Source organism: Haliotis rubra, unplaced genomic scaffold (genome assembly GCF_003918875.1).
Source record: "Haliotis rubra isolate DU_JTF1 unplaced genomic scaffold, ASM391887v1 Scf126, whole genome shotgun sequence".
In the NCBI taxonomy this organism is placed as follows: domain Eukaryota; kingdom Metazoa; phylum Mollusca; class Gastropoda; order Lepetellida; family Haliotidae; genus Haliotis; species Haliotis rubra.
In genome coordinates, this window is record NW_025765181.1 from 1,055,401 (window position 1) to 1,066,872 (window position 11,472).

Consider the following 11,472-nt stretch of genomic DNA (forward strand, 5'->3'; position numbering starts at 1 on the left):
ATATCTCTAGTGGCGTCTCTGACCTTCACGCCACCATAGCATTGGTGTTGATAAACGACTCGTCAAATACGTTCTGGTGTAGAACTGAGTCGTTAACCCAGCGGATTGTCTGCTATTGTGCTGGTTACGGTATGTACATTGAGTACAACATACATAAAACTGAAATAGGAAAAGCTGCGAACAAAACTATTTTTCATCACAGTCACCTTCCATTGTCAAATTCATATTCCATCTCTTCTTCGGAAAACTTACCCCCCGTTTTAATTGTAGGTTCAGTCTCACTTTGAACAACATACAGCTATTTATCAATATTTCGTTGGTGACTGACTTTATGGAAAAGTTTTTGATGACTGAAATACTCATTTTGTCTATTTCAATATCAAGGAGCCGGATACCTCAGAGACAAAGTCATTTGCTAGCAAGTCAATGGACTCATGCTAACTTTGATCACTTTGATCACTTTATTCAGAATTGAAGGCCATGTGGTAATACAACATTGTCATGGTGTGTAGAGTTGAAATATAATTCATAATACAATTATTTTAACGTAGGTTTTGCTTCAGGAATATACATATTCCTTTAAGAACAGTGACACTGTGTATCTTCATAAGGGCTCGGAATTTGACAATTGAAGGTGGGTTGTAGAAATAGGCTGGAATACATTGGGATCTGCATCGGTTATAAAATGGACATATTAGCAACAAGTGATATTCGTCTTCAAGCACGTTTAAAGTACATTTGTTACAAACTAATTCTTTATATGGGACAATTATCTTTGAAAAACGTTGTTTTTGTATATTCAAGTTATGTGATTGGCATCGGATTTTGATCAACATTCGCATAAGATCTTTGTTTAATGTTTTGACAAATGACACAACAGGACTCTTGCCACATAGGCAGAACTAACAGTCAGCAATGTAATTACACTGAGACAACATGTCTAAAGTCGGCACATGGCCGGGAATGCACGTCACACGATTCCTGTAATAAGCAGATTTAACAGAACACTTCTGCTCCAAATTCAGTGGGGTTTGCAAACTGACAGTTGAGCTGACTGTTTGTCACAGGTTGCTGCAACAAGAACATAACACTAAAATGACACCTGTAGTGCCATTTGCATGTTGTCAGTTTTCATTTGCACATGCGAGACAGCAGTTATTCACTGACGCAGTTTGAGCGCACATTGGCTCTTTGCTGAGATCACCAGCAACAAAGTACAACGCAACTGTTCACACAAAGGCGTGTTCCTGATTGAATATAGACGAGGGGTTGCAGAAAGGATCTGAGTTAAATTATGAAGGATCGATGTATCGTGCGCTATTAACACTGTTACATGCACTGAGTATTAACTCCCCTTGCTTGCAGACTGAATGTGAACCAAATACACAAATATGCAGCGTTTTTCTATAGACTGGTCCCGTCTAACGGTTTGCATATACATTTGTATACTCTTTAGAAGGGACACTCGAAAGTAACATCTGATAACCACATTGCAAGAGAGGCTGGTTTGTAAATTTCATCGCTCGAATACTGAGTACATGTTGGAGTCTCAGAAAAGGCAATTTCAGGGCTTCCCACTTGCTTGCAGCCCCTGTCCAAATTCAGTCAACTAAGTTGGTGGTCTATGATGAGATGAACATGTCTCCCTGTTGTGTTCCAGGTGTTTTCAAAGGGGGGTGGTCTGCACTCATTGCTGGCCATAACATCCTATGAGTGTGGAGCATTGACGATAGGTGAGCACATGCATTGTTGTCCTGAAAGAAAAAATGTCGAACCACCTGCCTTGTAAACGGGACACACAAACGATGTCAGTATGTCATCCCGCTAGACGTATCTAGCGACCCTTCCTTGCACAATATGGAGTCTCGTTCTATCGCCGTGACGTTATCCAAAACCATACAAGATCCACCTCCGAATCCGTAATGAAGTTGACGTTGGCTTGACGCTCTTTGCTGCCCTTTTCACTACATCCCATGTGTACACAAAGAAAATATGAACGGTTTGTGAGTTTACGCTGGACCCCATCCTCATTTGAACCTCGGTTTTTGTACCGGAACCTGAACAATTCCCAGTATATTAACACATGCCGATGGATTCCTCTAACTATCATACGTTCGCTCTTGTTAAAAGATCTAAACTGAAATAAGAACAATTCACAAAGATTAAAAAGACCCCATTTGGCTCTATTTAATAATTTTCAGAGTACATGAGCCACACAGTGAACCTTGTCCTCTCCTCAAACAGAACGGATGATGTCTTACATCACGACCAATAACTTTAAAAAATATGTATTTCATGTTTTTGATGAAATATAACACCATAAGAAAACATGAAATAGGTGAGTCTTTATAATCAAAAATGACTCCAATGTATGACTAGAATTATGAGACAAATGTAATATTTTATATATCGTTTGACACCACTTTGGCAAATTCCGAGGATTTATCAGACACATATATGTGTATATCAAACATTTCTATCCTCAAAGGAATGTGTGATTATCTTGATCAAGAATATAATCAATGATAGGAAACATGGATCAACAACTATTGGTTAACGTGGAACACGGACCATTGATGTGAAGACAGCTTCGAGCAACTCTGGTGAGACAAGCATCTCCAAGGAATGTTAAGGAAGGAAGGGATAGGGGACTGCTCAGATTTTCTTGCCAACTAATCTCATAAGTTACACACATTATCAACGACCTTTGATACTGCTGTGGAGAAAAGTTATATTTATGCGTAAAATCGTTTCATGGTTAGATTAAAATAAAAAGTGTTTTCGGACAGTCTGATGTTTATGGGATAAATGAGGCATGGCATTCTTGAATGGTCGTGTAATTAAAGATAAAATATACAAGGGTATGTATCGAAGAATAAGATGTCTATGGTGTTACAGTTATGCTAGACTGCTGCCTACACAATGATATGTTTGAAAAGGATATTCTTGGTAAGGTATCGTTGGTTTTTGACAAACTCAGAGAATCAGAGAATTTTCAGTTGTAAGAAGAAAAGCCTTATGGAAATTGTAGAATAGTCAGCAAGCACCAGACGCGAGTTAAACGTGAAGAAAATATAATATGTATGCAACTCCGATCTACAGCTATCGATCGTATCTGTCTGTTTAGGTTTCTTTCGAAATGACTACTACCACATGGTCTAGCAGATGTTGACAGAGGAGAGACTGTCCTGTGCTGAAGTTACGTAAACCTTCTCGAGATGAAGACACAAGGTTCCAACACCATCACTGATGGATCTGCCAAAGTTTCTATAACTGTCATAAAGGTATTATATCTAACACGCCAGGAAGCTGTTTGATAAAGTTTTATTGTAAAAGTTTTAATGTTTTTAAATATAAAATGTTTCTTCTGCCATAGTGGCAGTGAAGAACCTCGCAACACATTTTGAAAATTCTCACAAGTTATCACACATGCTATTCTCTGCTCCCTGAGCAAACATGTCTTGTTTTCATCAACCTTCATTGAAACGTGTGTCTGAAGGAACAAACAGTTACCTATGTGTTATCATATTTTGACAGCGACGTGTATGGGTGCATTTATCTTTGATATCCGGAGTTACAACAATATATATATGAACAAGTCAAGCATTAAGCCATTGCAGAACCTCACGACATACAGTGTAGAGTCGTCCCACGCACCAACACTGTTATTGTTTTTGTGTCAGGCTGGCAGATAATAAATGAAAATTAGTTGCAGTTGCAGATTGCAAGCTGAAAGAGGATATACGTTTTTCTGATATTTGAATTGAACAATAAACTAAGATCGTAAAGGTCTAAGACCTGCGCCCATTCTAACAGTATTCACTTACATATACATCACACCCAGCCAGCAGTATACACATGTAAGAAGATAGCCTGTGACACCTGTTCTTGACTTTTACCACGTTGGTAGCCTCAAGACTCCAAAGTCTGGACGAATGAAACATTAAGTAGCGCATAAAGCAGGTCAAGAGTTTTGCTGGTAGTTTAAATTGAAATTGTTGTTGTTATTGCAACTGACAGAACATTTGTCCAGAATGTCCAGGTGTGAGGAAAATGTTCACAGGTTTGCATAAGGTTCCCGTTTTAACTGTGTCTCCATTGACGCTTCTTTTCCAAATAGTTGCGAACTGATGATAAACAAGATTTCAGTGTGTTGAATCACCACGTCCTTAAAGTGGTTCGTGGTGTTTGTACAACTACTTAGTACAATAACGATGTGGTAACATTGCGTTCTATGAGGATTTACTGATCAATTTCCAGATCTTCTATCGGTGCAGAAGTGTTCTCACGGTGCTTAAAACTGTCTCAGTTGGCTGATGTTCTTATAAACTTATGCTTCAGTCTAATCTCACGAGAAGCGGTAAATCCATGTACATAGTTGTCTTGCCAAGGCTTGTACGGACCTGATGCTGGCGGGTTCGATGACAAAACCTACATAATACAGCGAGGATCACATTTCCAAAGTAGGATCCACTAAACGGTTCACTGTTATTTCAAAATATTTGACAGTCATTTTCCTCATAGGAAAGTGTTATTCTCCTGGTCATAAATACAAATAGTTGATAGGAAATATATGTCAACACTGCTGATTGACGTGGAACTAGGCAGATTGGTTAGCTATACATCATGATAGCTTCGAGCGTCTCCCAGGCATGATAATGAGTGGAAATGGGATTACTGATATTGTCTTGACAACTAATCTCATAAGTCACATGTCGTCAGTGACCCTTTATACTGATGTGGAGAATTATAATGCACACAGATTCTGTTATGGCGAACACTTCCCATTCATGACAAGGAATGGCAAACACTCGTTGGAATTTCTGGCCAACTAATCAAGTAAGTTATATATCCTATCAAATACACGTGATACTAGTGTATATATTTTTCAGTATGGAAATAGAAGTGACAAAACCCTTTCTACATCCATAAGAAATATTTGCTAGAATCAAAGTAATATATTTGTTGCTGAATAAAGCAGTACGATGACGGAGCATGTGCTTATAACTATCGAAAAGTGATGATACCAGGTATTCGCGAAAAGATGAGTGTCCTGCCCCACCGATGGCACCCGTCATCAACATATGCAAAGTCTAATCAATTGTCACCAGGAAGTTTCGGGAAAGTATCGTAGAAGTCAAAATAGGGCATTCCTTTGTTTTGTCACTGATGCATCAAATTTGGAAATACCATCCACTTGTCTGACATAAAACCTTTTGAAAGCTTTACTGAGGCCTTGAACTCTATAACCTTGGTCGAACAATTTCTGATCTTCTTGAAATCTTGGCAAAACACTATGCTCGTTTGTACTTCAGAAGTTGCGAACAGAATTGTAAACACCAACGGCTGGAACTGTTGGAATATTGCTCGACATGAAAGGAAAGGTGGCTATCCGAAAGTTGAAGTCACCCCCTTTGTCATACAGCCAAGTGGAGAGTTTCTGTGTGACTCTTAATCTTTATACATAGATCAAAATATGAAACAGCTGAGGCGGTCTCACTTGTCTCCTTAATTTCAAGTTTAGGTGGATACATCAGTGGAAGGGGATTTGCTATTTGATGGTTATTGAACGACATCAGATCATCGATATACCTGAAGCAATTTCTTTGCTGTTTCTTGAGTCACAGCACATCACGATCAGTACAAAACGGACATACTTGGTAATGGCAGCGGTCAGTCTGTTACACGTTTTTTTCCCATGTTGTCATTCCTGTTGTGGATTTCTCAGACTGGAAGTGATATAAGGAACATGTCCACCAATTACAACAGGCGTGATGATGACACATTGAGTCTTCATTTCATGTACAGAAGTTGGACAATTCGCTGAGCAATTCACCAAGCAGCGTAAATGTGCCCTACTTACATTTCTTATATTTGTTCGGAGGATGTAGATGCAAGAAGGACACTGTGTCAGAAGACAGCCGAGGACAAGTATCATTGTGACACACGTATGTGTCATGGACACGTAGTAACAGGCGCAAGACAGAGGTTAAAGTAAACTGAAATTAATGTCAGATGTACGTAACTCTGATCACCATCTGTCGATCTCACCTGGCTTCGTGGATTCCATACACGAATTAATACTTCCACGTGTTTTAGCCGATGTTGACAGAGGAGAGATTGTCCTGTACTTAAGCTTCATAAATCATCTTACTACATCATCACTGATGGATCTGTTCTGTTTTTCTTTCACTGTTGCAAATATAGCAAACACTGCAGATGTTTCCTTTTGTACTGATAAAAATAAATCCAAACCTGTGATCTTTCAGTGTTAAACAAGAACAACAGTAATTCGAAGAAATATCGTCTCTATTCTGTCAGATACGATGTGTCCTTTCCTCAAAAACTGGGGCAACAATACATTATTTGGTGTTTTTGATCACGTTATTAAGGCCTTTTCGTCATCGATCTGTAAAGCCTGTCTTTAGTTAGCAAAGCATTTCCCAGAAGGACGTCTTTCTTTGGTAACAGATCCAGCTTATGTCTTCTCGTCTTTGAATATTAACTTCATCCACAAAAGTTCTTGACTAAATCCTCTTTGTTCGAGGTTCGTACTGTAGGTATTATTTGGTACCAAAGCCATATAAAAGACACTAAAACGTGCTTAAAGCACTAGTACTCCGGTCAGATGATCCGTGTGCACTAAATAATCCCCCCCCCCCCCGATATGTTCACAAAATAGAGGTGCAATATGCGACGAACCAAAGGGTAGATATTAACAGTGTGTGTGTGTGTGTGTGTGTGTGTGTGTGTGTGTGTGTGTGTGTGTGTGTGTGTGTGTGTGTGTGTGTGTGTGTGTGTGTGTGTAAAATATACTCCAGGACATTATTCAGTAAAAAAACCCATTCACCCCCAACATTATGACAGCATTTAAAAAACTTGGAACCTGAGATACATGATACCTCTGTACCAAATGGTAGCAAGACGTTTTCAATTTCTATCTGTGTAAAGTATTACACAATATTTGTCCCAGACAGAGACCGCGTAACATATGAGTATGATCACACTGATATATCTAATGAAAAGACGGCCGTCCCAGGACACGCCCTTGCTTCAGACTTGGTGACCTTTCTATCACCGTTGCATCTTCATCAACCGTTTGATAGTTCTGCAGCCCTACTGAGGCAGGCTGATGCTCATCATCACATAAACAGTGCAGTACACCCAACACCAAGTGATGAGAGATAATGGTACATTATATATAATTCTACAAAACCCGGCAGTCCTATCGAAATCAAATTAGGACAAATACAGCAGTTTAATCGTTTTGAGCCATTTCATTTCGGGGTCTTGCGTCAAAATAACAAGCGATGGAGTAACATTCTCGTTTTTCACACGATTGTGACAGGTCAATTAACTTTATGGCCGATAAACTCCGTGACTCCCAGCAGCTTGCTGGTTAAGTAGGTGTCCTTATGGAGGCCGTGGATAAAGGTTGTACTCTTCATGATACAGAGAAAATATACAATCACAATTATAGTGAGTGAGTGAGTTTGGTTTTACGCCGCTTTTAGCAATATTCCAGCAATATCACGGCGGGGGACACCAGAAATGAAAAACAGATTTCATTTTCTGCAAAGTGCAAAATAGTGGTGAGAATTTGTTGAATGGATCAGTGAATGTTGGTTATGACTCCTGGTAAGCATGTGCTGTCCTACTGGTATTGTGTAGAAAAGTGACTGTTGTCCCAGCTGTAATTAGTGAGAACAATACCCGTTAAGATCCAGGTTAGAATCGAAGGCGACTAACGGGATCATGTGGTCAGACTCATGCTTGTCGTAAGAGACGACTAACGGGTGGTCAGGCTCGCTGACTTGATTGACACATGTCATCGTATCTCATTTGCGTAGATGCTCATGGTGTTGATCACTGGATTGTCTGGTCCAGACTCCACTATTTACCGCCCGCCGCTATATAGCTGGAATATTGCTGAGTGCGGTGTTAAACAACAAACAGAACAGAAGAGCGAGAACAGATAGTACTACAAATTCAACAGAAACTGAATGACGCGCTCACATCGCGTGTAGGACGCGGTACGTTCGTATTAAAGTAGAGACTCTTTTGTTGAACTCTCTTGAACATATATTAATATTAGAGCGCGCTAATGGCGTTGACGAGAGTCATCTAAATGTGATTCGATTTCTATGTTCATCACAGTTGATTATAACGGTTCCTACTACAGATAGCGGTAGTACAACGGTTCTTGGTGGGAACATTTAGTCTGTAATATCATACACTTAACACCCTTAACTCCAGAACTTCCAGATATGGAATCAATGAAAATGAAATGTTCCTACCCTCCATGACTCTGTCGAGGTACGTGTGTGTTATTGCTGTGGTTAATGTGTCAGAAAGCTTTCACCGTGAGATATTTGAAGCTCTTTGATAAGATATGAGTGGAAAGGCGCTGTGACAGCAGCTTATATAACTGCCTCTAGTGACAAGTCGACAATAGATTGGGCTCGTGTGGACAGTGATCCAGAATCTGATCCATCACATAAAAACGTATCTTAATGGGGTTTCCTTCATGCAGTATACACAATCTACCATTTGTATATAGTCATGGATGGGAGGTAGGGGTGGGGGTTGCCATTTGTAGTAACAAGTTCAAGATTATTATACTTAGGATTCATTGAAATTCATTTTAAACTATACGATAAATGATTACATAATGATAATAAGAATTTGTTGAAGGATTTAGGATTTCATTAAGCAGTTGTAGCGGCATTGCCCAAAGCATCAAGTGACATTAAATTGAAATAATCTTGGGTGCATGCATCTTTAGAAAGCAGATTGTTGCTAACAGCAATTTTATCTAAATCTGATTTCGAATTACAGACATACGTCAAACTAATAACAGCTATACGTCTTACTTCTGATGTACTTTTGAATAGAAAATCATCGTCTGCTTGTATGGTTCATCAACAGATGCCTGGTACAATCATGTACGAGTCATCACTTCTGACCTTGACCTCACTGACGCTATCCAGGAAGCCTTACTCATAGAAGTGTATTTATAAGTCACTCTCCTCATCATCAGGTCCAATTTTATCTGGTCAAGATGCACTCAATTAATTACGAATCTGTTGGGTTCGCCGAAAAATGAATAAAAAGTCCATTCCCTCAACACATGGCTGAACACTGCTGCTGTCCTGCCGAGATAACACGTGACTGGTCATTCTCACAGTAGTTACTTCCCTTTGATGAACTACTCTTCACGCGAATGCCTCTTGCACCCAGTCCCAGTGATGGTATGTATTTTGCTATTGCTCATTTGAATATTTACATTTTGTTAAATACGGAGAATGAATGTAACGACATGTTTACTTCATTGGATGCAAGGAGAACGGGGATCCAGTCGTCTAAGTGAAATTCACTGTGCAGAGTTTAGTCCCTTTCGCGCCAGAGACCTGTCAACGGGAGTTCGAGTCCCTGGTTTGAAAGCTTCAAACAACTTCCCACAACCATAACAAAAACATGTATCTTCGAAAAAGCACAGTCCATATGCCATTGTCGCTGTATGCCTTGTGGATTTCTCTGCTGGGATAATTCTACTTCCTAACTACATTAGTGTTGATGGACGACTCGTCAAATACGTTATGTTACAGTTTCCGGTGCAGAAATGAAGGGGGACCTTGGGTTAACTGATTGTCCTGGCAGGTGTGACTGACGGAGCTTGAGTGCACATTGGCACGTACATGTAATATATTATACATAAGTGCACAAACAAACATCAAACGTCTGCAAACGTGATGGGGTAACAATCAGAGTGACGCTATTTTCGTTTAAAGTTAACTTTGGAAAAATGGACATCGGATTCGTCTATATGCTAACAGAGTTTCTTAGTGACTAAATTTAGATAAGGAAAAGTAGGTTGCAAACATCAAAGCGTTGGAACATGTCCGTCGTGGGGTGTTTTCTCATCAACTTCATCCTTTACACGAAATTACATCACAGGTGAGTGACATTTCATCAAATTCAATCCGTTCATATTCTTCACCTCGGCATCAAATATCAACCTTCTACCTCACAGAAACAAGCTCCCCAACTATCACGCTGTACAAAAAACACATATGTGGGAAAAGAAAAAGACTAGAAAAACATGGGGATTAGCTGAGCATTTCGAAAGAGGAAATAAACGCTTGATTGATGAGAATTTGACGTTTGAGCTGTTCCGGAATCTTCATTTTTCTTTCATCATCACAAGGCGATCGTTTCTGTCAGCGTCATCGACCACGACTACACCTACGCCGCCCTAGCGTTGATAAGTATGTATACAACGTCCTGCACAGAAGCAAACTGAACCTTTCTCTCCTCTTCAACGTTATGTTTTTATTCTTCTAACAGTTCCACGGCGCATACTCAGGTACTAGAATAAAAGGGCTAAGATTAGAAAATAATAGATATACCAATACAAGTTAACGATTTAAACGAAAAAGGATCACAGGTACTCAATGTATCGTTATTTTTAAAGGGTGTTTCGGGTCGTAAAAACAAATCCATCAACAAGTAATGATATTTTTGTTACATTAAACACTGTTTTTACACATGTTTGTTGAGTGTTTGGAAAACAATGTTAATCGATATTTAATCAGAGTGTCATTATACAGGTTATCGACAACAAATACATGTTTATTGTTGTATGTATAGGGGATGTTTGTGTCATATGGATTGTGCCTCTTTCTCTGTGTGTGCATGGAGGGAGAACCACATCTCTGTAACGGGTTCACAATTCAAGAGGGTACATCACAGAATATATACACGGGCTTGTTAGTCTCTCACTCTCGAACACTAAGTGGATGTATTATCCCCGATGTTTTTATTTTAGACCCTGGTGACTAAAATATTACAAACAAGAATGTTCCTGATTGAATATAGAGGTGCCGTATTGAGTGCAATAACGATGGATCGATGTACCGTTCAATCGTTTCAATATGTACTCCTCAAAAACAGAAGGGGAAACTCCAAAGTAACTTAATCTTTCCAAATTACAAGATACGTTAGTCCCCATAATAGTTGTAAGATAATGACGAACGCATGGAAATACATAACAAGCGGTAGTGAAGTATGACAGCAGATGTTACAACTGCCATCGATCTTGGAGGACGATGTTCATATCTGTAATAGTACCTATATTTGTCAAGCATTCATGGATCGAGGCAAATTGTGTATATATATTGGTCTTAGAAAAGGCAAAAGGAGGGAGTCTGTGCCACTCCCCTTCCAGCGCGGGGCCAAATCCAGGCAAAGTGGTCAGCGGCCAATGACAAAACGTACACGGAACACGTTCCAGGTATGTTAAGGGAGGACAGATCTAAGGTCATTGTGGCCGTAGCATCCGATGGTGCGTTGTGCTGCTGGAGGTAAACATTGACGAATTGTGCACAGTGAGCACATTATCTGTTGTCCCCGAAAGACAAAATGCCGACCCACACGTTTTGCAAACGGAACAACAAATGAAACTTGTGTCTT

The 11,472-nt window shown here is 39.6% G+C and overlaps 1 long non-coding RNA gene across 1 annotated transcript in view; it reads left to right on the plus strand.

The window, feature by feature from the left end:
* Positions 1–6,113, plus strand: part of LOC124266504 — a 29,955-nt gene extending 23,842 nt beyond the window's left edge. The window contains exons 2-3 of the long non-coding RNA XR_006895781.1: positions 1,661–1,999; positions 3,128–6,113. This is a non-coding gene — a long non-coding RNA (uncharacterized LOC124266504). The remainder of the gene's footprint in view (positions 1–1,660; positions 2,000–3,127) is intronic.
* The last annotated feature ends 5,359 nt before the right edge of the window (positions 6,114–11,472 follow it).